Source organism: Balaenoptera ricei, chromosome X (genome assembly GCF_028023285.1).
Source record: "Balaenoptera ricei isolate mBalRic1 chromosome X, mBalRic1.hap2, whole genome shotgun sequence".
NCBI lineage: Eukaryota > Metazoa > Chordata > Mammalia > Artiodactyla > Balaenopteridae > Balaenoptera > Balaenoptera ricei.
This window is the reverse complement of record NC_082660.1, coordinates 106034650-106060897: the sequence shown is the minus strand read 5'-3', so window position 1 is coordinate 106060897 and position 26248 is coordinate 106034650. Positions and strand designations below refer to the sequence as shown.

General features: G+C 36.2%; 1 protein-coding gene across 2 annotated transcripts in view; it reads left to right on the top strand.

The window, feature by feature from the left end:
- Positions 1-26248, top strand: part of KLHL13 (kelch like family member 13) — a 389271-nt gene that overhangs the window by 25129 nt on the left and 337894 nt on the right. Inside the window, exon 3 of one of the 2 annotated variants that reach the window (XM_059911114.1) lies at positions 16585-16670. The exons of the other annotated variant lie outside the window; for it this stretch is intronic. The gene's annotated coding sequence lies outside the window, so the exon portion shown is untranslated. The remainder of the gene's footprint in view (positions 1-16584; positions 16671-26248) is intronic. 2 annotated transcript variants of the gene reach the window in all.

Here is a 26248-nt window from a genome sequence, read left to right as displayed (position 1 = left end):
TCCTGAGAGTTTATAGGAATCCTTTCTGTGGGAATTCTTGGGCAAAGTCTAAAGTGAGTGCTGCTGCGTTACATAGTGGTGTGCTGGAGTCGGCTTGTACTGGCTGATGATTACATTTTCAGGAAATTGATCTCATGTTGGCAGCTTGAAATTGGCCCTAAGGGAAATATTTGTGTCATGAAAATTGACAAAATCTAAACTCAGGGCTTTTTCTTTTGATTAAAAAATATTTTGGAAAGCCAGCAAACCAGCAAACCACTTGTCCTGAGAAACACAGGGCTCAGAGCAGTCAGGGTATTTGGCAAGGCTGTTGTAGTGTGGACTAGGTTTTGAACATTCTGCAGAAAGATGACCAGAGGGAATGGGCTGCACTATATTTTTAAAGCCCACCATGGCCAAACTTCAGTATTCAAGAATAGGCCAAAGCATTCGGACTATACTACAAAGCTACAGTAATCAAAACAGCGTGGTACTGGCACAATAACAGACAAAGATGAATGGAACAGAATAGAGAGCCCAGAAATAAACCCACACACCTGCGGTCAATTAATCTTCAACAAAGGGGGCAAGAATATACAATGGAGAAAAGACAGTCTCTTCAGCAAGTGGTGTTGGGAAAGCTGGACAGCCACATGTAAACCAATGAAGTTAGAACAGTCCCTTGCACCATAAACAAAAATAAATTCAAAATGGCTTAAAGACTTAAATATAAGACACGACACCATAAAACTCCTAGAAGAGAACACAGGCAAAACATTTTCTGACATAAATCATAACAATGTTTCCTTAGACAGTCACTATCCCAAGGCAATAGAAATAAAAGCAAAAATAAACAAATGGGACCTAATCAAACTTATAAGCTTTTGCACAGCAAAGGCAATCATGAACAAAATGAAAAGACAACCTATGGCTGGGAGAAAACACTTGCAAACGATGTGACCAACAAGGAATTAATTTCCAAAATATACAAATGGCTCATACAACTCAATAAGAGAAAAACAAACAACCCGATCAAAAAATGGGCAGAGGACCTAAATAGACATTTCTCCAAAGAAGACATACAGATGGCCAATAGGCACATGAAAAGATGCTCAACATTGTAATTTTTAGAGAAGTGCAGAACAAAACTATAATGAAGTATCACCTCACACTGGCCAGAGTGGCCATCATTAAAAAGTCTATAAATAATAAATGCTGGAGAGGGTGTGGAGAAAAGGGAACCCTCCTACACTGTTGGTAGGGATGTAAATTGGTGCAGCCACTATGGAACACAGTATGGAGTTTCCTTAACTAAAAATAGAGTTGCCATATGATCCAGCTATCCCACTTCTGAGCATATATCTGGAAGAGAAAAAAGCTCTAATTTGAAAAGATGCATGCACCTCAATGTTCATAGCAGCACTATTGACAAGAGCCAAGACATGGAAGCAACGTAAGTGACTGTCAACAGATGAATGGATAAAGAAGATGTGGTATATATATACAATGGAATATTACTCAGCCATAAAAAGAATGAAATAATGCCATTTGCAGCAACATGGATGGGCCTGGAGATTATCACATGAAGTGAAGTAAGTCAGACAGAGAAAGACAAATATTATATGATATCACTTATATGTGGAATCTAAAAAATAGTACAAATAAACTTATTTACAAAACAGAAACAGACTCACAGACATAGAAAACAAACTTATGGTTACCAAAGGAAAAGGGGGGGGGGGTAGGGATAAATTGGGAGTATGGGATTAACAGATGTACATTACCATATATAAAATAGATAAACAACAAGGATTTACTGTATAGCACAGGGAAATATATTCAATATCTTGTAATAAACTCTAATGGAAAAGAATAAAAAAGAATATATATATGCATATATATGTATAATGGAATCACTTTGCTGTACACATGAAACGAACACAATATTGTAAATCAACTATATTTCAAAAAAAGAATAGGTCAGAGCATAACATTGCGTGTGTGTGTTTGTGCGTGTGTTGGGGATGGGGGATGGGGGATGAGAATCTCGAGCATTATTTGAGATCTTACCTGTTTGAAATGTCTTTAATCTACCCTGTCACTTGATTTTTGGCTGAATATAGAATTTTAGTTTGAAAATAATTTTCCATCACAATTTTGAAGGCATTGCTCTATTGTCTTTGAATTGCCACTGTTACATTGAAAGGCGATTCAGTGATAGTGATTACAGGTTTAGGTTATGGCAGTGAAGTGAGAAGCTGAGGCAGCCTGGAGAAAAATATCATTGGTTGTGATGGAGGTCAAGGAACTGATTGACCAGAGGGGGTTCAGTGATCATCCACATGAATATCAAAGTCACCAAGAATGACAGCAGTAGTTTTAGAGAGCAAGATGTAAGACTGATGGCAAAGTCATCAGTCTTGGGGCTAGATGACAGCAATGATTTTTAAGGAGGAATGAATTAGAAATGGCTGTGAGGACAGGGGCAACAAGGAGGGCACTTTACGTCCAAGTCTAGTGGTGTGACTTGTGTGGAAGAGCTACAACCTCCATTTGAGAGGGCTACAGGGAAAGCAGTGTGCTCAGGGAAGTGTGAGGTTTTGGTGAGAACAAGAAGGTGAAGGGAACATTTAGGGAAGAGGTTGAGGATATGACAGACTTTAATACTGATACAATTGGAGTTCCAGAGGACACAGTAGAAGAATTAGGGAGGGTAAAGAGAGTGAGAGGTTTGGTTATCTTAGAAGAGGAAGAGAGCTGTATGAGAAATAACATATAGATTATGATAAAGGAGAGGTTTGGATTGGTGTGACAGAAGGAAATAGGGTATGTAAGGCACACTGTGCAATTACTGGATGATGGAGTATATACCTGTAAAATTGTAATAGAGACTTAAATATATAATTAACATTTTTATAGATTTTAATGTAGAGCTTTAATAGACAATAACAATTTGCCTTCTGAAAAGCTTGAAGCAATTTACAATCACTCTCACCAATAGGATTTAAGAGAGTCTATTTCTGTACACCCTTATCCGTAGCATTGGATATTCATTAACAAGTATTTGATTGTTTTCCTTTTTGCCAACCTGAGTAAAAAGAAAAGATCTCATTGTTTTTATTTGCATGTTTTGATTACTAGTGAGGCTGAACATTAAAAATGTTTTATTGGAAATTTGTACTTCTTATCTTTGAATTGCCTATTTGTCTATTTTTTCCTTTGGATTCTCTTTTTCTGTTGATTTGAGGGAACTCTTTATTCTTTATGTATTTTAATCCTTTAATTTGTTAGTATATTTTATCCCAGTTGTACTTATTAGTGTTTAAATAAAAACACTTGATTTTTATTTATGCTGAGATTTGTTGTACAATTTTAAATTTGTATGTAGTCAGATCTATCATTTTTTCACTTTATAGCTTCTGTGTTTTGTGAGTTGCTTAGAAAGCTTTTCCTATTTCAATATTGTCACATGAGTCTTTTGTATTTTCTTCTATTCCTCTATATTTTCTTTTTTACATTTAGATCTTCAATCCATCTGGAATTTATTTTTGTATATAGTATAAAGTAGAGATTCTGATTTTTTCCCCAAATGAATAGAAAACTGTACTAACCTCATTTATGGAATAATCATTTTCTTCCCCACTGATTTGAAATGCCACTGTTATCACATACTGAATCCCCAGATGTATATAAATATGCTCCTAGGCTGCATTCCTTGTTGTTCCTTTATGTAAATTTTGGTTTCCGGTAGAGCAAGTCCATTTTCATTATTCTTTTTCAAATATTTCTGGGATATGTTCTTACAGAGGAATTTTAGAATTAACTTTTAACATTTCCAAAAATTTCTTTAGGTTTTTGATTAAAATTGCATTAGATTTATATGTTAATTTAAAAAGAATTGTTTTATTTAGAATACTGCATCATCCCACCCAGGAACTTGGTATACTTTTCTGTTTTTAAAGATTTTCTTTTATGTGCATCAGTGAAGTTTTATGATTTTCTTCATATAGGTTTTACACATTTTTTTCTAAGTATTTTATAGTTTTGCTATTATCATGAATAGGTTTTTTAAAATTGCATTTTTTGGGGGGGGGCTGTATTAGGCCTTTGTTGCTGCGCGCACACTTTCTCTAGTTGCGGCGAGTGGGGGCTACTCTTTGTTGCGATGCGCGGGCTTCTCATTGCAGTGCTTCTCTTGTTGCGGAGCATGGGTTCTAGGTGCGCAGGCTCAGTAGTTGTGGCTCGTGGGCTCTAGAGTGCAGGCTCAGTAGTTGTGGTGCATGGGCTTAGCTGCTCTGCGGCATGTGGGATCTTCCCGGACCAGTGACCAAACCTGTGTCCCCTGCATTGGCAGGTGGATTCTTAACCATTGCGCCACCAGGGAAGTCCTAAAATTGCATTTTCTAATTAGTTATTTTCATTATATTGAAAGCAATTGAATTTTGTGTATTCATCTTTTATCCTGGCTTCTATAACTTTATTGGCTTCTATTTTATACTTTTCCAGTTAGACCGTCATATCATAAGCAAATAATTCCAGTATTTAGCACTCACTTCTTTTTCTTCTTTTTATTTTTTTACTAAGACCAATGTGGGGAATTGGATACTCTTGTTACTTAATCCTGATAGCTCCAATGATAGATGAATGCTAAGCCTGTATCTTTTGCAACTTAAATTCAGATTTGGGTTTTAAATGTTGACTGGATGTTTCCTGGAACCTTGAACTCAGCATGTCTAAAATTAAATAAAGTCCTAATTGCCCACACCTGCCCAAACCTGTGCCTAGTATTCATTTCTTTATTTCTGTTATTCAGGTTTAAATGACTCAGTTATTCTAGTCACTCAGGTTCAAAACCTTAATCATCCTTGATTTTTCTCCCTACGTCTTTCCTTTCTCTCACTATTTTGTTCAGAAAATTCTCTTGATTTGGTCTGTACCCCTTGTTATAACACACATCTCCTCCTCTCATTCTTATTGTTACCCCCTTCAATCTAATTTACAAACTGTAATTTAGGGCCTTCAATTTTTAGGTACAGTACAAAGAGATGCAAATGTAAATAACGCAAAGTTCCTGCTCTTGACTTCATGAGGAGTGGATGATGGTTCTTAAATTTAACTAACTACAGTACAACATAGTAGATGCTACAAGAACTACATATATAATAACTACGGTAGCCCAGAGGAGGAAGTGATTATTTCTGCTTTATGCTGAATCAGAAAGGGTTGACATTTGAGCTGAACCCTGAAGGACAAGTGTAATTTTTTCAGGTGCAAAAGGAGAGGGAGAAGAGGCAATTCTGGTAGAGGAAATAGCATGAATACATGTCTTATATATTATTCAACAAGCATTTATTGAATGTTGACTATGTGTCAAGCGTTGTACTGGGTATGGGGCTTTAAGAAGCACTTAGTCTTGTGGGAGGTATGTATACCTAAACAGATAATCACAATAAGAAATTATGTAGAATATAGGTTATTCTTTATTAGAACAGTCAGTTCACTCAATGAAGATTTCCCTTTGGCCAAATATTTGGATATAGAAGCAATATATACACAATGCTAACCAGCCTTAGCCAAATTTGATAAATTTCTCAAAATGTATGTATGACTGGGTTGTACCAGATTTTTTCTTCTTCAGGACACTACTTCATTTCTGGATTGGGGGAGGGAGATTGGCTTAGCAATCAAATGATAGGACACGGTTCATTTATTTGTTAATTTAACCAGCAAGAATTTATTGAGGGCCTGTTGTGTACCACATATTGTTAGACCTTGGGGATACACAGAGAGATAAGACAGAGTCCTTCCCTAAGAGAGTGCTGCAATCAAATGGGTTCACTGGCACACAGAAATATAATTAAAATACAATGAGTGAAACACTGTGATAAACTTTAGATTCTGTATTATAGGAGGATGTATGAAAGATGCTTAATCCAGCCTTTGGGGAGAATGTACCAGGGAAGATTTCCTGGAGGTGATGATACTTGAGCTGCGGTTGGTTTTAATAACTTAGGAGCATGTTGGTGTAGGGTAGGCAAGGATAAAGGCAGAGGAGCTACAGCCAGGGACTAGGTAAAAGCCTGCCTTCTTCCTGAGAAGGCCTGTTAGTAGGGTTACTAGGGTGGAGGTGGAAAACTGGGGGAACTCCAGTAATTGGTTGATGTCCTTAATAACAGTTCAGGGGGTTTTCCACTCCAAGATAACTGATACTTTGTCCAGCATCCTGAAGATGTCTCAGCCAAAGAGAACTTGTCCTTTGCGCTTCTAAGTTTTCTAAAATAAACATCTCTGGGTTGGCTCAAGAGTGTTACGGTGACAGCTAAGATGCAGGGAGTGCTCTAAGACTAGTGAAACTCTGGGCGGAAAGTTGTGAGGGATCCCAGTGATTGGTCTTAGAAAATGGTCAGGGTGTGTGACAGAGGCAGAGGGCATTATCAGATAATCTACCTCTCCTAAATACATCTGGAAGGTCCCTTTCTATTTACCACTAACACGAGTTCAGATGAGTATTTGCCCAGGAGGTTAGAATTTTGGTTAGACCTAGGTTCCTCAGAGTTGCTGTAATGTCAGAAAATAAAGTTTATGGTGGTTACTTACAGTTACTACATTGAAGCCACAGTGTTGTGGAAAATCAAGAGCACGATATTTTTCTTCTTTACCAAGATCACCAGGACATTATGACAACTTGTTAATCATTTGGGAAATAGCCTTACCTCACATCTTGCACCAACATAAATTTCAAATATATTACATGCTTAAATGAAAACAATAACACATAAAGTATAGAATAAAATGCAGATACATATTCATATAATCAGTGTGTAGAAGGTCCTTCTAAGCATGAAGGTAAAAACAGAAAACAAAAAAGGAAAAAAAAAGGTAAATTTGACTTCATAAAAATTTTTAAAATTCTGAAGAGCAAAAAGTACCATAAATTAAGTGACAAATGGCAAACTTGGGTTAATATTCTTATTATATAAAGAACTCTCATGAATCAAAAAGAAAAATATAAAAAGATGTGTAGAATAATGGGCAAAGATCAGGAATGAGAAATTCACAAAAGAACAAATAAACATCAAAAACTGTCAATTTCACTAATACTCAAAAAAATGCAAACTAAAGGATTAGGATAACAAGATTTTGCACAGTTGGCCAAGTTTAGTGCCTACTGTTGAAAGATTATGGGAAAGGGCATCTCATATACTGCTATTGGGAGTTTAGATGGGTACTATATTTTGTAGGCTAATTTGGTAACATCTATTAAGGCCTTAAAATGTATGTGACATGGATATTTTTTGAAATACCTCTCAGTGTGTTTCCTTTTTGATAATCTGATAGCTTTCCATCATTAAGTTCCTAGGGAATGGAGAGAGTAAATGCCACCTTGAGAAGGAAGGGACATTTTGTCTCATCCAGATAGGAAGAAGTAAAATATAGTCCTTTCTGATTCCTAGAGGGGACTGCCTAGGAAGGAGAAGGGGGTGGTCCCAAATAAGTTTGAGAGATTATTAGAGCAGTAGAGACAGCTCTTTGTATCCCCAGGTTCAGACTGGAAAATGGTAAATTCCCCTAGAGAAGTATTGTGTCCGTTATGATGCTACCCAGATAAGAAGTTTAAAATGGCATGATGGCATAGTAAGTTGGAAGATGGAAAAAGGCATCCCCTAAGATTGGCATAGCTGGGACCTGGAGAAGGCTCTGAAAAGTTACTGGGACATGGGCCAGCTTGCTTCCCAAATGACACTAGGATGAGATGACACCAAACAGAGGCTGTGGGTGACCAACCTCTAGAGATGAGTTGTAGGGACAATAGTCATGCCTGTCATACCAGTGTCCTATACCAACAACCTCTGATGGGGGTGCCACATGGTAGAACCGAGAAGGTAGACATCACTAGTCTCAAAAACCAGACTAGGTAAAGATATCAGCACTAACCCCCATGAGCTTCGAAAAGTACCCACAGACAACATGGAACAAAGGACCAGCTGAGACTCAAAGGACAGCCAGCGGCCAGGGTCCCACACTCAATTGCCATGAAGACATCTTGGGAAGGAGAAGGGAGAGAAACCTTGAAAGTCTGGGCATTTAACCAAAGGAGATTATTTGAAATAGAAAAATATTATTTTTTAAACTTGAAGAATTAAGGATATCTTTAATTGGCAAGTTTATGTCTGTATGCCTCCTGTATCATCCAGAGGGATAGGGGTTTAAAGAAACTTTAGAAAGAAAAAAATAAAGAAACAAAACAGAAAAAAAAGAAAAAGAAAAAAATAAAGAGGCTACACATAGTTGCTCAATATGAACTGTAAAGTGTAAATTTTGTGTTCATATCCTTTAATCCAGCCATTACACATCTAGTAGTTTATTCTAAAGAAATAATTGGATGGGCCCAAACATACACACTCACATACACACATATATGTAACCAAATGTTCATCATAGTATTGTTTTAAAAATTGAAAAACTGGAAACAAGCTGAATGTTTAATCATCTGAGGAATGGTTACATTATAATAAATCTACACAATGAGTGTTAACAACTCTTAGTTTAATAACTCTTCAGTCATTACAAAGAATAAGAGAAGTCTGTATGTATTGGAATGGGAAAGACATCTAAGTCATATTGTTAGGAGATAAAATCAGGATGAAGAGTATTATATATAGGATAATCTCATTTATGTAAAAGTATATAGTGATCTATATGCACATAGAAATATATCCATATTCTATAGGAAAATAAAAGATTATATGACTATACACAGTGTGATCCCATGTTTGTTTAAATATGTGTATATAATATAAAACTTATATGTGTGTATTTACTCACACACATGCGCGCGCGCGCGCACACACACACACACACACACACACACACAGAAGGAAGTCTCAAAGTATCTGCAGCAAATTCTTAGCAGTGATTATCTATGGATGGTGAGATTAAGTAGAAATTTAACTCTTATTTATACATTTCTCTGTTGCCTGATGTTCTCCCCCAATGAGCTAATATTATTTTTATAATTAGAAAAATTAACATTTATTTCCTTTTGAAAATAAATATGTATATATTTAGTGGCATAAAAATGTTTTTAATATATTAATATTGTAAAAGAGCAGATTACTAAAAACTTGTGACTTAACATTTGTTTTTATAAAAATGAGTACATGTGCATATAAACAGGATATATACCAAAATATTGAGAGTGGTTATCTCTGGATCTTGGGATCAGCAATGATTTTTATATATTTTTCTTTTTGATTAACATATTTTCTAATTTTCCTCTAATAAATATATTTTGTGAATTTAAGGGGAGAAAAAGCACAAAGTACCATAAAGTTCCAGGTTCCTTGAAGGAGAGCTAGAGTGTCTGGTTGGCAGACTTGAGGCAGTTGATGTGTCTTGCAGGGAAAATGTGGTCATGGAGGACTGGCTGCCTGATTGGCTAGGCCCATTGCAGAATGAAAATGCTTTTTTCAAAAGCAAGGAAAAAATTGCTGTTAAAGGTACTAAAATATAAAGCTGTTTTTCTTTATCCCACATACCTACTCTGCTTATGAGCATGATCTATTATCCCATTGAACTACACTTACAAAACATAAATTCAAATATAAAATTATTAAGAATTTCAAGATGGCAGTAGTGTAGCATTAAATCAAGCCTCTTCTGAGTGGGGGCCCTGTGTGACCGCACAAGTTGTACTCCCTTGAAGCTGGCCTTGTGATCACAAAGAGATGGGGAGCTGGTTCTGGATGTAATTGGCCAGGGACACCCATGAAACTATGGCTGTGTCTTTTCCTACCAGCTGCAGAACAATTTGGAGCGACATGCTTCGATGGGATTCAGATCAGGCTTCTCTGGTCCAGCCTCTGCTTTGTAAAGCTAATAGTTATCTAAGTGTACCTCCACTAAGGACTCATGTTTATTAGGGGTACAGCGTTGACCCAACCAATTGTCCCTTTATTTGTGGGCTATGTGGTTTTCTAACAGTGACTGTGATTCTGTTTCAGACAAAGGGACCTGTCCCACCAATGTTTACTGAGAGCTTTAGCCAACTCTATCATCAACTTTTTCCTCCTCACTTTGGAGGTAGTTCCTAAGCTTTGACTTCAGCCTCATACAAAAGTCTGTTCTGAGTCTTGCTACCTTCTAACTCAGCACTCCTTACCCCAGTTCTAGAGCATTCCATGCCAGTTCCTGACAAGCAGGACTGGAAATTCCCCAGGTCCAAGCAGCTAGTGGCTTCCTTGGTCTTCAGTTCTGGCTCAATCAGATGAATGCAGGCTGAGTAGGGATGGGAGACAGAAATGACAGGGTCCTGAGTTGAGGATCCCTAGGGTGAGGATTCTATACAAAGAAGTGGGATGGGGGCAATAGACAGGTGAAGAATTAGAACATAGTTATTAGAACATAGTTTGGGGAAAGGGAAAGGTGGTTGAAAAAGAGGTGTTTGAAGAGGAGAAACGTGGCCAGTTTTAATCTTCAGGATATATTAGAAAATAAATGCCAAGCAAGGGTTAAAAATTGTGGTATATTTAAAATGTGTACATTTAACAAAATGCTTTTTCTTAACATGGACAATATTGTGCAATATTATTGTTCAGAATAATTGCTGGGTTTGTACAAAATAAGGATTTGTAGTATATTAGATAGGCAGGTATTGGAAATGAGACACAAGTTTAAAGTTATATGATGAAAGTCTTTTTAAAAATTTTTAATTGTGGTAAAATATACATAACAAGAATTTACCACCTTAACCAGTGTTATGTGTACAGTTCAGCCTTGTTAAGTACATTCACATTGTGCAACCAATCTCCAGAACTCTTTTTGTCTTGCAAAACTGAAACTCTATACCCATTAAACGACAACTCCCCATTTCCCCCTCCCTACAAGCCCCTGGTTAACCACCGTCCTACTTTCTGTTTCAGTGAATTTGACTACTTTAGATACCTCATATAAGTGGAGTCATAGAGTATTTGTCTTTTGTAACTGGCTAATTTTATTTATCATAATGTCCTTAAGGTTCTTCCATGTTGTAGCATGTGCCACGATTTCCTTCCTTTTTTTTAAAGGCTGAATAATATGCCATTGTATGTATATATCACATTTTGTTTATTCATTTGTCCATCGATGGACATTTGGGTTGCTTTCATCTGCTGCTATGAATGTGGGTGTGAAAATATCTCTTTGAGACCCTGCTTTCAATTCTTTTGGATATATATCCAAAGTGAGATTGCTAGATCATTTGGTAGTTCTAGTTTTAAAATTTTGAGGAACTTCCATATTGTTCTCCATAGTGGTTGCACCATTTTACAATACCATAAACATTGTACTATGGTTCCAATTTCTCCACATCCTCACCAGCACTTCTGTTTTTTTTTTTTATAGTAGCCATCCTAATGGATGTGAGGTGACATTCGTTCCATTTTGCTGCTGAGTATTATTCCATAGTATGAATGTAACACAGTTTAGCTATCCACCTATTGAAGGACATCTGGGTTATTTCCAGTTTTTTACTATTATGAATAAAACTGCTATAAACATTCTTGTATAGGTTTTTGTGTGAACATAAGTTTTCATTTCTCTGGGATAGACGCCCAGGAGTGCAACTGCTGAGTCATATAATGGTTGCATTTTTAGTTTTTTAAGGAATTACCAAAGTGTTTTCCAGAGTGGCTGTACCATTTTACATCCCCACCAGCAATGTACGAATGATAGTTTCTTTACATCCTTGCTGGTATTTGGGTGTTGTCATTATTTTTGATTTTTGCCCTTCTGATAGCAGTAATATCTCACCATTTTGATTTCCATCTCCCTAGTGGCTAATGAATTTAAACACATTTTCATGTACTTCTTTGTCATAGGTATATCCTCTTTGGTGAAATGTCTCTTCAATGTCTTTTGCCCATTTTTCTAACGGATTTTTTGTGTGTGTGTGTGTGTGTTTTCAGAGTTTTTAAAAAAAAATACATTCTGAATATTAGCCCTTTGGCATATTTGTGGTTTGCAAATATTTTCTCCCATTCTGTAGCTTGTCTTTTCATGTTCTTAATTGTATCTTTCACAGAGCAAAAGTTTTTCGTTTTTGTGAAGCCCAACTTATCAATTTTTCCTTTTATGAATCCTGCTTTTAGTGTCAAATCTTTTTGCCTACTCCAGATCCCAAAGATTTTCTCCTATGTGTTTTTTCTAAAAGTTTTATAGTTTTACATTTAAATCGCTGATCCATTTTGAGTTAATATTTGTATAAATCATGAGACTTAGATTGAGTTTCATTTTTGCTGATGGATGACCAATTGCTCCAGTGTCATTTGTTGAAAAGGCTATCTTTCTTTTATTGGATTGCTTTTGCACCTTTGTCAAAAATCAGTTGGGCGTATTTGAGTGAGTCTAATTCTGGGTTCTCTATTTTATTTCATTGATCTATGTGTGTATCCCTCCACCAATATCACACAGTCCTGATTACTGTAGCTTTATAATAAGTTTTGAAATCATGTAGACTGATTCTTCCCACTTTATTCTTGTTCAGAATTGTTTTAGCTATTCTAGTTACTTTGTTTTTCTATATAATTTATGGAATAATCTTGTTTATATCTATAAGAAATCCTGCTTAGATTTTGATAGGAATTGCATTAAATCTGTATATCAATTTGGAAGAGAATTGACTTCTTTACTATGTTGAGTCTTCCAATCCATGAAGTTTTGTTTAGATCTTTGATTTATTTTATCAGCATTTTGTAATTTTCAGCATGCAAGTCCTGTACGTGTTTTGTTAGAATTATACCTAATCATTTAATTATTTTTTGAGTGATTGTAAATGGTATTGTATTTGAATTTTGGTGTCCATGTATTCATTACTATTATATAGAAATTCAATAGATTTCTATGTATTTATCTTGAATACTGAAACTTTGCTGAGCTCATTTATTTGTCCTAAGAGTTCTTTGGTAGATTCCTTGGGATTTTCTACGTAGACAATCGTGTCTACAAATAGGGACAGTTTTATTTCCTCCTTTCCTATCTGTATGCCTTTTATTTCCATTTTTGCCTTATTTCACTGGCTAGAGTTTCCAGCACCATGATGAATAAGAGTGGTTAAGAGAAGATATCCTTGCCTTGTTCCTGATCTTAGGAGGAAAACATCTAGTTTCTCACCATTAAGTATGATGTCAGCCATAGGGTTTTTGTAGATTTCTTTATCAAGTTGAGGAAGTCCCCCTATATTCTTATTTTTTCTGAGATTTTTTTCATGAATGGGTGTTGGATTTTGTCAAATTCTTTTTCTGCATCTATCGATATGATCATGTGATTTTTCTTCTTTAACTTGTTTGTATGGAGGATTACATTGCTTGATTTTCAAATACTGAGTCAGCATTGCATCCCTGGAATAAATTCTGCTTGTTCACACTGTATAATTCTTTCTGTATATTATTGAATTCTATTTGCTAACATTTTTTAGAGTTTTTGCATCTATAGTAATAAGGATATTGGCCTATAGTTTTCTCTTTTTGTACTATATATAGTTTTGTATTAGGGCAATACGATTTGGGCAATGCCCCTTTCTCTTTTTTCTGGAAGAGATTCTGTAGAATTGGTGTTAATTCTTCCTTAAGTGTTTGGTAGAATAGTCTAGTGAAACCATCTGGACCTGGAGATTTCTTTTTTTTTAAATTGAAGTCTTCTAATTGCCAATGAAATTTCCTTATAGTAATAGGGTTATTCAAATGATCTACTTCATATTGATGAATGGTGTTAATTTGTGTTTTTCGAGGAATTGGTTCATTTCACCTAAATTAACAAATTTGTGTGTAGAATGGTTCATAATATTTCCTTGTTATCCTTTTGATGTCTGTAGGGTATGTAATATAATACATGTCTTCTCTTTTTTTGTCAGTCTTACTAGAGGTTTGCCAATTTTTTTGATCTTTCTAAAAAGCCAGCTCTTTGTTTCATTGATTTTTTTCTATTGTTTTTCTGTTTTCATTTCATTGCTTTCTGCTCTTATCTTTATTATTTCTTTCCTTCTACTTGCTTTGGATTTATTTTGTCCTTCTTTTGCTAGGTCCTTGAGGTGGGAACTTGGGTTACTGATTTCAGACTTTTCCTTTTCTATTATTATATGCAATTAGTGCTACAAATTTCCCTCTCAGCACTGCTTTAGCTGTGTCCCACAGATTTTGATATGTTGTGTTTTCATTTTCATTCAACATATATATATGTATATATATATATTTACAACAATCCTTTCTTTATTTTTAAAAAATATTTATTTATTTATTTGGCTGCACTGGGTCTTAGTCATGGCATGCGTGATCTTCGATCTTCACTGCGGCATGCAGGATCTTTAGTTGCGGCATGCAGGATCTTTTAGTTGCAGCATGCAGGATCTTTATTTGCGGCATGTGGGATCTAGTTCCCTGACCAGAGATCGAACCCAGGCCCCCTGCACTGAGAGCACAGAGTCTTAACCACTGGACCACAAGGGAAGTCCCTCAACATCAATATATTTTTAAATTTCCCTTGAAACTTCCCCTCTGATCCATGAACTGTTTAGAAGTATGTTGCTTAGTTTCCAAGTGTTCGGAGATTTTCTTGTTATTGTTCTGTTACTTATTTCTAGTTTGATTCCACTGCAGTTGGATAACATACTCTGTGATTTCAGTTCTTTTAAATTTGTTAAGGTTTGTTTCATGGCCTGGGATAGGGCCTATCTTGATATATGTTCCATGGGTATATGAAGAGATTGTGCATCCTGCTGTTGGGTGGAATGTTCTATGGATGTTGATTAGATCCGATTGGTTGACGGTGTTGTTGAGTTCTTCAATATCCTTGCTGACTGTCTGTCTAGTTGTTCTATCAATCACTGAGAGAGGGGTGTTGAAATTTCCAACTATAATTGTAGATTAGTCTATTTCTGCTTTTAGTTTAATAAGTTTTTGCTTCACATGTTTTGCAGCTCTATTGTTTGGTGCATCCACATTTAGGAATGCTGTATCTTGATGGATTGGCCCTTTTATCATTATATAATATCCTCTGTTTCAGTTAAATCTTTTGGATCTGAAATCTATTTTATATTTCACTCTGTCTATATATGTATTATTATTATTTATTTATATATTGGTATATATTTAATTTAATATATAATATGTAAATAATAAATTTGTCTATTATATATAATGTGTATATTGCTAATGTATATTAGCATACATATTTTCTTTATATATATTCTGATATTAATATAGCCACTCTTGCTTTCTTTTGATTGATGTTTGTATGATATAACTTTTTCCATCCTTCTACTTTCAACCTAATTATATTATTATAGCTAACATGAGTTTCTTGTAAATAGCATATAGTTGGGTCATGTTTTTTAACTCACTCTGCCAGTTTCCCTATTTTTTTAAATTGAGATATAATTGACATACAGCACTGTATAAATTTAAGGTGTACAGTATAATGATTTGACTTACATACATCATGAAATGATTACCAAAATAAGTTTAGTGAACATCATTGTTTCATATAGATACAAAATAAAAGAGAAAAAAATTTTTTTCCTTGTGATGAGAACTCTTGGAATTTACTCTCTTAACAACTTACATATATAACACACAGCAGTGCTAATTATATTTATCATGTTATATGTTGCATCCCTAGTACTTATTTATCATGTAACTGGAAGTTTGTACCCCTTGACCACCTTCATCCAATTCTCCTTCCCTCCACCTCCTGCCTCTGGTAACCACAAATTTGATCTCTTTTTCTATGAGTTTGTTGTTTGTTTGTTTTTAAAGTATAGTTAACTTGCAATGCAATGTTAGTTCCTGGTGCGCAACATAGTGACTTGATATTTCTTTATATTACAAAATAATCACCGTGATAAGTTTAGTTACAATCTGTCACCATACAAAGGTCTCTGTTTTTTAATTGGTATATTTATACCATTTAACTTTAATGTAATTATTGCTATTTTGGAATTAAATCTGCAATTTTTTTTGTTTTCTTTCTCTCTCTTTTATTTCTTCTGATTTCTTATTTCCTGCCTTCTTGTGGGTTACTTGAACATTTTTAGAATTCCATCTTAATTTATGTATGGCTATTTTGAGTGTATCTCTTTGTGTAGCTTTTTTAGTCATTGTTCTAGGTATTATATTATGTACATATAACTTATTACAGACTATTGGTGTCTTCATTTTACCAGTTCAAGTGAAGTATAGAGACTTTATCTCCCTTTATGTCCTTTTACACTTCCCCATTTACACTATATTTGTCTTAGGTATTTACATATATTTAAAACTACATCACACAGGGTAATAATTTTGCTTCCACCTCCAACATAATTTAGAAGACTCCAAAGGAGAAGTAAATTCTATTTATCCATAGTTTTCCTTACCATATTCTTTCTGATATTCCAAGATTTCTTTAAAAAAAAGTCATTTCCTATTCATTTAGAGAACTTCCTTAAGCCATTCTTTAGGGAAGGGCAGCTGGGGACAAATTCTCTTAGTGTCTGTCCTTCATCTGAGAATGTCTTGATTTCCCCTTCATTCTTGGAGGATATTTTTGTTGGATACAGGATTCAGGTTGATAGTTTTTTTTTTTTTCTTTCAGCCTATGAAATATATCATGCAACTTCCTTCGGCCTGCATGGCTTCAGATGAGAAATCTACTGTCGTTCAAATTGTGTTTCCTTATAGGTAAGGTGTTGTTTCTCTTGCTGCTTTTAAGAACTTTGTGTTTGTTGTTAGTTTTCAGAAGTTTGACTATGTTGTGTCCTGGTGTGAAATTCTTTAGAGTTTATTCTGTTTGGAGTTCACTTCTTGAATCTGTAGGTTTATATCTTTTGCCAAATTTGAGAAGTTTTCAGCCATTATTTCTTCAAGTACTTTTTCAGCCTTGTCCTCTTTTTCCTCTCCTGGGATTCTCATGACATGAATGTTATAGCTTTTGTTATAGTCCTAGGAAGCTCTGTTAATTTTTTTCCATTTATTTTCTCTCTTGTTCAATTTGGGTAATTTTCATTGTTCTATCTTCGAGTTCACTGATATTTTTTCCTCTGTCTCCTTCATTCTGCTGTATAGCACATTCATTGAATTTTTAATCTTAATTATTGTATTTTTCAGTTCCAAATATTCCATTTGGTTTTTTTTTTTTAATTTATTTTGGCTGAGTTGGATCTTTGTTGCTGCGTGCAGGCTTTCTCTAGTTGTGGTGAGCGGGAGCTACTCTTTGTTGCGGTGCGTGGGCTTCGCATTGTGGTGGCTTCTCTTGTGGCAGAGCACGGGCTCTAGGTGCATGGGCTTCAGTAGCTGTGGCACATGGGCTCAGTGGTTGTGGCACATGGGCCCTAGAGCACAGACTCAGTAGTTGTGGTGCACGGGCTTAGTTGCTCCACGGCATGTGGGATCTTCCCGGACCAGGGCTCGAACCCGTGTCCCCTGCGTTGGCAGGTGGATTCTCAACCACTGCGCCACCAGGTAAGCCCTTCCATTTGGTTCTTTTTTATTCTTCTATTTCTTTGCTAAGGTTTTCTTTTTTTTTTTCATTTGTTTCAAGTATGTTTATATTTGCTTCTAGAATCATTTTTATAATAGCTGCTTTAAACTTTTTGTTACATAATTCTAATATCTCTGTCATCTTGTTGTTGGCATCTATTGATTCTGGTTTTAATTCAGCTTGATAGCTTTCTGGTTCTTGGTATGTGGAGAGATTATTTATTTATTTATTTATTGAAACCTAGACATTGTTGGTATTATGTTATGAGACTCTGTATCTTATTTAAACTTTCTCTTTTAGGTGGCTTTCTCTGACACCACTCTGGCAAGGGAAGAGGGGCACTGCTTTGTTACTGCCAGATGGGTTGTAGGAGTCCAGGTTCCCCACTTGGCCTCTGTTGACAATCATGGGAGGGGAGTTTGCTCCTTGCTAGTGCTAAGTGGGTGTGGGAATTCTGGCACCCCACTAGGTCTCTACTCATACCTCATTAGCTGCTCACCACATGGTCTCCAATGACACCGTGGTAGGGGTAATGAGTGGCTTCATTACTGCTGGGCAGTGGTGAAACTCCTGACCCTCTGCCAAGTCTCTTGACACTACCCCAGCAAGGAGGAGGAGACATGCTTTGTTATTGCCAGGCTCCCCCTGTGGTCTCTACCTATACCTTTTGGGGGCTTTCTCTCATTATCACCTACCAGAAATGAAAGTCCTGCCACCCTACTCAGCCTTCTCTGATACCACCCTGGAGAGAGTATTGTGAAGCTTTGTTACAGCCTGGCGAGAGGATAGAAGTCTAGGCTTGCCACTTGCCCTTTGCCAATGGGGGTGGGGATAGGGCCAGTTTTTTCTATGATGTTTGGCTGCTGCAGAGTAGTTATTGTTTAAAAGTTTTTCTGTCTTACTAGCCTGCTCCTTTCGTGGTCCTTTAGATAGAGAGAGCAGTCTTTTCTTAGGGCTTTTCTGTGTTTGCACCCATTGTAGTTTTGGGGATGCTAATTTATTCAGATTTAAGCATTTTTTTCCTTTTACTGTTACTCTTGAATATTTAACATGCATCTTGACTAAACAAAATCTCTTTACTAATAAAATGAACATTTCTACCCTCTTCCAAATTGAAACAAGAACTTTAGAATGCTTTAACTCCACTGAAACCCCATACCCCCGCAGTTGTACTTGTCCAGTATTATACCTCCACCTTATCCAAATTATATATTGTTATTATTGTTTCATACAGCCAATGCTTGTTTGGCTTTGACCACATATTTTCTAATTTCCTAACAAGTAATTTCTTCTTTAATATCAGCCCTTCCTTTTGGGTTCATTTTTCTTCTTTCTTAAGTTTATTCATTAGAAATTTCCTTTAGTGAAGGTCTTTTGGCAAAACTTGTAATTTTCATTTGTCTGAAAATGTTTTTATTTTGCTCTTTTTAAAAAAATATTTATTTGTTTATTTGGTTGCACTGGGTGGTAATTGTGGCAGGCGGGCTCCTCAGTTTCGGCTCGTGGGCTCCTCAGCTGCTGCACATGGCCTCCTTAGTTGTGGCAGGCAGGCTCCCCAGTTGCGGCATGTGAACTCCCAGTTGCAACATGCATGCGGGATCCAGCTCCCCCACCAGGGAATGAACCCGGGCCCCCTGCATCAGGAGCATGGATCCCTAACCACTGCGCCACCAGGGAAGCCCCTGCTCTTATTTTTGATAGATAGTTTTGCTGGTTACACAATTCCAAGTTGACAACGATTTTCTCTCAACACTTTGAAGATGTTATTTTATTTTCTTCTGGCTTTTATTGTTGCTTTTGAGGTGCCTGCTGTCAGTTTATTATTCTTTTATAATAATCTATCTTTTCTCTCTGGACGCTTTAAGATTTTTTTTTGTTTTTGATACTTGACAGCAATGTGTTTACATTTATGTGAGATAATAGAAAATATATATTGGTCTCTGTCCCGGTTCCTGGCACAGAACTCCTAAAACCCTTGCAATTTTCTAAGTGATAAAAACACTAGGAGCACCTCTTCCTCTGTCTATCTTCGACCCCATCCCTGACACAGAGCTTATAAAACCCTTGTAAATTCCTAAGTGATAAGAGCAATGAAGAACGTCTTTTGTTCTACTGAGATGATTCTGGGTGGGCTCTTGGATGGCTCCTGGATGGGGGCTGGTCACCAGAAAGACCAAGCCATGATTAAAATCTTGGGATTTTCAGCTCCCCCCACATTCTCCAGAGAGGGGAGAGGGCCTGGAAATGGAGTTAATCATGGATCATGCCCATAATGTTTATGGAAGCCTCCATAAAATCCCAATAGTAGGGGGTTCGGGGAGCTTCCAGATTGGTGAACACATCCATATCGGGAGGATGACACATCCCAGCTCCACAGGGACAGAAGCTCCTGCACTTGGGACCCTCCCAGACCTTGCCCTATGTATCTCTTTATCTGGCTGTTCATCTGTAGCCTTTATATTCTTTAATAAACTGGTAAATGTAAGTAAGTGTTTCCCTAAGTTCTGTGAATTGTTATAGCAAATTAATCAAACCTGAGGAGGTGGGTCATGGGAACCTCTGATTTTAGCTAAATTGGATGGAAGTTGTGGGTAACATGGAGACTTACTACTTATAATTGGCATCTGAAGTGTGGTGGGAGCAGTCTTGTGGGACTGAGCCCTTAGCCTATGGGACCTGACACTATCTCCAGGTAGATAGTGTTAGATTCAAATTAAATTATAGGACACCCAGCTGGTTTTACAGAGAATTGCTTAGTGTGGGGGAAAAACCTCCACATATTTGGTGACTGGAGGTGTCAGAAGTGAAGTGTTCTTTGTGAGTAGGGTGTCTGTGTAAAGGAAAGGAGAAGCAGGAGGGAAGAACTGCGTTTTTTCCCACATGGGAGGTAGACTGAAATGAGGTTTTATCCCTACATAGGAAGGAAAAATCTTGAATTTTTCCTTTACAATTTGGAATTTCTTTTTAAAAAAATCCTGTTTATGGTTTATGGTTTCAGAATTTGAGGATTATTAACTTTCATAAATTATGAAAATTTGTCTGCTAATATCTCTTTGAATGTTGGTTACCTACGAGTGCAAAAACACCCAGGGCAGTTGAAGCATTAACATCTGATTACTGTTCAGCTATCAACTTCTTTGTTTTTGACCTCTGGAGATTTACTCTTTTCTCTTGCAGGATGAGTTTTGTTACACATCAAAAAGATTAAAGATAAACCTACAGAATTTCTAGTTGTTTTGTAGCAGGAGATTTTTAAAAGAGAGCTAGTTCTCCATATTCCTGGAAATGGAAGTTCACAAAGATCTCTCTATCCCTTTATTTGCCTCTAAAACTATATGTCTGACTTTATTGTAGGTAACATTTAAGAGTTAAACTTAAGGTAACATTGAGAGTTACAGTTGAAAGCTATTGAGAATATTGAGCTGGAGGCCACTGGCATGCATGGTCCCATGGAGCTGAGCTGTAGGGTTGAGGGCCTGAGAGAGGTGGTAAGGAGTAAGGTAAGCAGAGTTTGCCTTCTCTTAAGTTTTTTGATTTCCGTTGTTTTTTTTCTGACCTTTGCTAGCTGCGTAAGTGTTGGGCACATTTTTAAAAGGTCTTTTAGCCTCAATTTCATCATTTTCCATTGAGAATAATAGGTCCAATTTTATAGGCCTGTTGTAGAATTAAGTGAGATGCCATCTATAAAATGTTTGGTTCAGTGCGTGGCACAAAAAAGGTGTTCAACTCCCTTTCTCTTCAGTAGCATCACTTTGTTTTTCCCATCTCCATTTGCCAACCAGCACTTAGGCAAAATGGGACTAGGACTGGGTGGAAGAGGAGATACTAGGTAGTGTTTGGCAAAGTAGCAGTGGAGGAAGGATAACCAGGAGAAGAGGAAAGCCCTAGTGATATGGGAAAGAAAACGGAAATGTTGACTTCCACCCCGATGGGGCAGCCATTCTTACATAATTTGGGGACATAGAATCGAAGAGCACCTCCCTCTGCATCACCTGCAATAGATTTGTCATTCTTCTGTTTATAAACAATACTTCAATCTCATGCAATTGTAGCTTATCCATGATTCTTAGAAAACAGGCATCAAAGGGAAAAAGGAGAGGATGGGAAAGAAGAGAGTATAGACTAAAATCACAACTAAGATAAAATAGGATATAATTCCTATTACTTAGAATAAATGGAGTGTAGATTTTGATGGCATAAAAGTGCTTTCTGGAATTTCATTAATTGGAAAAATATGTTTTCAAAGGAATAACTTGTCATCTGCAAATGACTGGCTTTTAGTTTAGATCAAAAGGCACTAACCTAAGTAACAGGCAAAATAAATGAAAACAAAATATACATCTATTTAGCACGGTATGTGCTGTAGTTTTAAGGTATAATACTAAGGATTCAAAGCAGAGTTTCAATCTCAATTCTTAATTTATGAGTTTTTGGGTGATAGAGTTAGATTTTATGGTAATTTATATAGGCTTGCTTCATGGTTTAATTTTAACCATATATTACTGATCCTAATTCAAATGTCAGAGTCTTAGATTAAGAACCCAAAGAGGATTTAAATTATGTGCTTCTGCTGTTTTTCACTTGCCTGATTTACCAATTGCAGTAAAGCATGAATTTTAGCTTTGCTATTCTCTGGAAGACCATGACTAATGCTAGAAGTAATAGTAATTGTTACCACCCCTAAATCAAGGGGAACAGCATAAAGGCAGTAACTGTTTGGGGATGTGGACAGGAAATTTATTTCTTTTGGAGTGAGTGTGAAAAATAGGTAATTTGCATATAGTTTAGGGGAAAAGATATAGGAATGGTTTTGTGATAATCAGTCAATTGTTATTCAAGGGAGACTTTGAGAAAAGAGATTATTTTGGAAACTGACAAGGTGAGGTGGGGAGCTGTGTGTAAATTCAGAGGAGGTCAGGATGCAGCTCATTTGGCTAGTTTATATCTTTTTAGTACATCACTCAAAAAAGTCAGGATCATTGTTTTAGAATCTATATTTACTATTATGACTTCTTAACTGTAAAACAATAATCTGACGTATCAGTATTAGGAGTATTAACATATTTAGTTAGAGTTGTGATCTATTGAGTATAGTATAGAATGAGGATTGTTATTCTTAGCTGTGTGAGAACTTTTAATAATTTATTATGCAAAAGAGAGTTGAGTCTTAAGAGCACTGGACTAATGTGCTGCTAGTAAGTACACCTCCAGGCCTTTCCTGCCATACGCCTCAGTCAAGCCTCAGGAAAAAAATCTTTCCCATTTCTCTTCCTAGCCCTTCTCTTAGCAATGCGCTCTGTCACTTATCCTAAAGGCATCAAAGCTGCAATATTAGGGGGAAGAGTGGAATTCCTTTGCAATCTAATTAAAAGCCATTTATGGATACATAGACTATTGACAGAGTCCAGCCTAAGTGGGTAGGTGTCTCTCATTCATTGGTGATTGATTTAGAGAAGCTCTGAAATCAAGAAATTCATTTAGTAAGATACAAACAGCAACCTCATTTTTTAAAAAACCAAGTTGCTGCTATTATATCTACTCCCCCCATCTATCATCAACAGAAATGCCAAATTCCTTTCCCAGTAGTGGTTGAGTTCAGGCTCTGAAATTAGTCTGACTTCATATCAGGTTCTACCATTATTGGTTATACCATCTTTGTCAAATTACTTAGCTCCTCTGTGCCTCAGTTTCTTCTATAAAATGTGAATAACAATGCTTTGTACCTTAGGGTTGTCGTCAGCCTTAAATGTGATAATAAATGTCAAACACTTATCACAGTATCTGGTATACAGTGAATATCTGTAAAAGTTAGCTATTATTGCTCTATCCTGGAATGATAAATGACAGCAAAGAGTTAATATCTATGATCTACATTTTGTCAATCTCAACAAATACTATTTTGATAAAATAACATAGGAGAGCAGTACCACCATTTTAACGATTAGGTTGGGAATAGTATAGTCATAATTTAAGTTACTTATCATTTTGTGCACATTAACCAGCTGCCAGTCAGCTGCATATATCTAAACAGACCTACTTTGTGCATTGTTCTTCTCCTATCGAAACAATTCCTTTAACGAGCCATATAGACTGTATCTGATGAAGAGAGGTCTGAAAAGGGGATGGTACATCTAAAACAAGAAAACACTAGTAATGGTTCACAACTGAGCTTTCATAGTGGAACAATATGTGAGGCAATATTAGCTAAGTAATCCTATTACCAGAATCTCTGACATTCTACTGTGTTTTTGCTTTTAGTCATTCTATTCTGTGACATTTCGAGTTAAACATGTTATCTATTATTTTAGTGTTAATCACATTTTCCTCTAAAATATATAGTTGAAAATTCTGTAGCATTTGTAAGTTGTAATTGTTTTTTTAAATAACCAGAGAACAAATTTTTTGCAGGGCAATGTGGCTCCCAATTTGCTAGGGCAAGTCAATGAAAAAATGAATTCCTTGTTTATTGCTTTACAGTAAACTTTTCAGAAACTTAGCAATTGTGTTCAGTTAGGGTTACCTATGTAAACATTCAATGCCATAGTGTGTGATTATAGGGGAAACCAGAAAATATGTTCTTCTTCCAACACTTAGACTATAGCTTGTGTGTTGTAGCTAGAAATAGAGTAAGGGGCTGTTACAGAGAGTGCTTCTTCAGAAATTCCCTGTGGTGTGCGTTTAGCTTCCTTCTCCCCAGGGCTAGAGACGTCTGTCCTTTTGCCAGCTGCTCTGTTCAGTTGTCGGGGCTATTTTGGGCAGCAGTGGGTTGATCCCATTGGGGAAACGGCCGTATATCTCTGCTTTTTAAAATGTTCTGTTCAATTGCATTATGAAAACATTGGGGGCTAGAAATCCTAGTCTTTCTGAAACAGTTTTTGTTTGAATTCTGGGGAATTGGCCAGGTTGTAAACTTTAGAAACCTGCAGAATGTAGTAAAGAAACCAATTATTTATTAATTTTAAATACCTTCTGTGCAAGTGGTTTCAGAGCAGCTTAGCAAACAAGGGAATGCTAGGGACAATTTGCAGAAAACATTGGGATCTTCAGTTATCCTTATGGGCAAGGGGAAATTAGGGGGTGTGAGTGGAATGATAGTACAATCAATTGGATTGGTAGCTCATTACCCAAAGAGATCGATTAATGTGATCCTGGAGGCATCCCTAGTCTCATCAGCAGGGCTCTACTTAAGCCCTATCACGTGTTAAACATTTTAATTGACAACCTGTTTGGAAACAGAACACATGCTTGCCAGATTTAAGTATGTCATAAAGATGAATGCAGTGGATCCAGAATCATGATACAAAAAGAGCTTGGCCGACTGGGTTAAAATGATGAAATTTGACAGGAATACATTGACAGGTCTATACTTAGGAATGGTGATGTACTATTAATTGACAGAATAGTTGTTCATACTTATATGTTATTGGTTTCTTTACTACCTATATAACTTTGGGCAAGTTACTTAACCCTATTTTAGTCTCAGTTTCCTCATCTGTAAATATATGCTCATGGTAAAAAAACAAACAAACAAAAAATCCAGTAGTGCAAAGAGAAATACAATGAAAAGGAAGTCCTCCAGACCTCCAGACCTCCAGTTCCCCAGTCCCTTTCTCCAGATATTAAAAAAATTCTTCCAGAAATAGCGTGTGTATGTGTGTATAAAACTTCCTTTTTTAAAAAATACATAATATGTACAGTATTTTCTCCCATGATTTTCTCACTTAATTTATCTTGTAGGTAGCTCCATGTCAGCACATATATAACTACATAATTTTCTCCCTGTGATTTGCTTTATTTATCTAGCATACAGATTGAAAGCATAGATTCTGAAGCCACACTACCTGGGTTCAATTCCCAGCTCTAATACTTACTGGCTGTGTGACCTTGGGCAAGTTACATAACCTCTCTGTGCCTGCAGGAGACACAGTGCCTAGGACCTATTATACTTTTAGGAGTCTATGAAAATGTTTTAAGTTTAATTTCATTTAAAATCAGAAGAAAAATAAATATAAAACTAATGAATATATAATAATGAATCCAGGCTGGATTTTATTTGTCTTTGTATACCAAAGCAGTTGTAAAATATAATTGGCAACATTTTCTTATGGTGGAAGTGTCCCACAACAACCAAAGTGCTCAGGGCCCACGGAAGTCATAATGTGACCCTGTGTGCCTGGGTTTCATCATTTGTTGAAATACAGATAAAAATAGTGCCTATTGCATAGGGTTGTTATGAAAAACACCTAAGTTAATATTTGGAAAGCTGATAGTGTTTAGCACATACTGATTTCTACATGTTCACTAAAAAATAGGTAAATTATGGACATGGTAAAAAAACTCAAGGGATATTTTAAAAAGTATGATGAAAAGTAAATCTCTTTCTAATCACTGACCCCCAGTCCCTCAGTTTGCTTCCTCAGAAATAGCCACTTTTACCATTTTTCATGTATCCTATAGAGATTACTTGTATAATCATATAGATATTTTATTTATTTAAACTGTCCCCTATTTGATGGACATTCGGTTGTTTCCAACCGTTGCTATTGCAATCAGTGCTGCAATAAGTACCCCTGTACATATGTCATTTTGCAAATGTGGGAGTATAACAGGACAAATTCTCTGAAATAAAATTGCTGTCAATTACTTTAAATTTTGATAGATATTGCTAAATTGATCTCTATGCTGATTGTACCAATTTACACTCCCATCAGAAATGTAGAGTGTGTATTTTCCTGTACCTGAATCAAAAATAATGTTATCAAACTTTTGGGTCTGATAA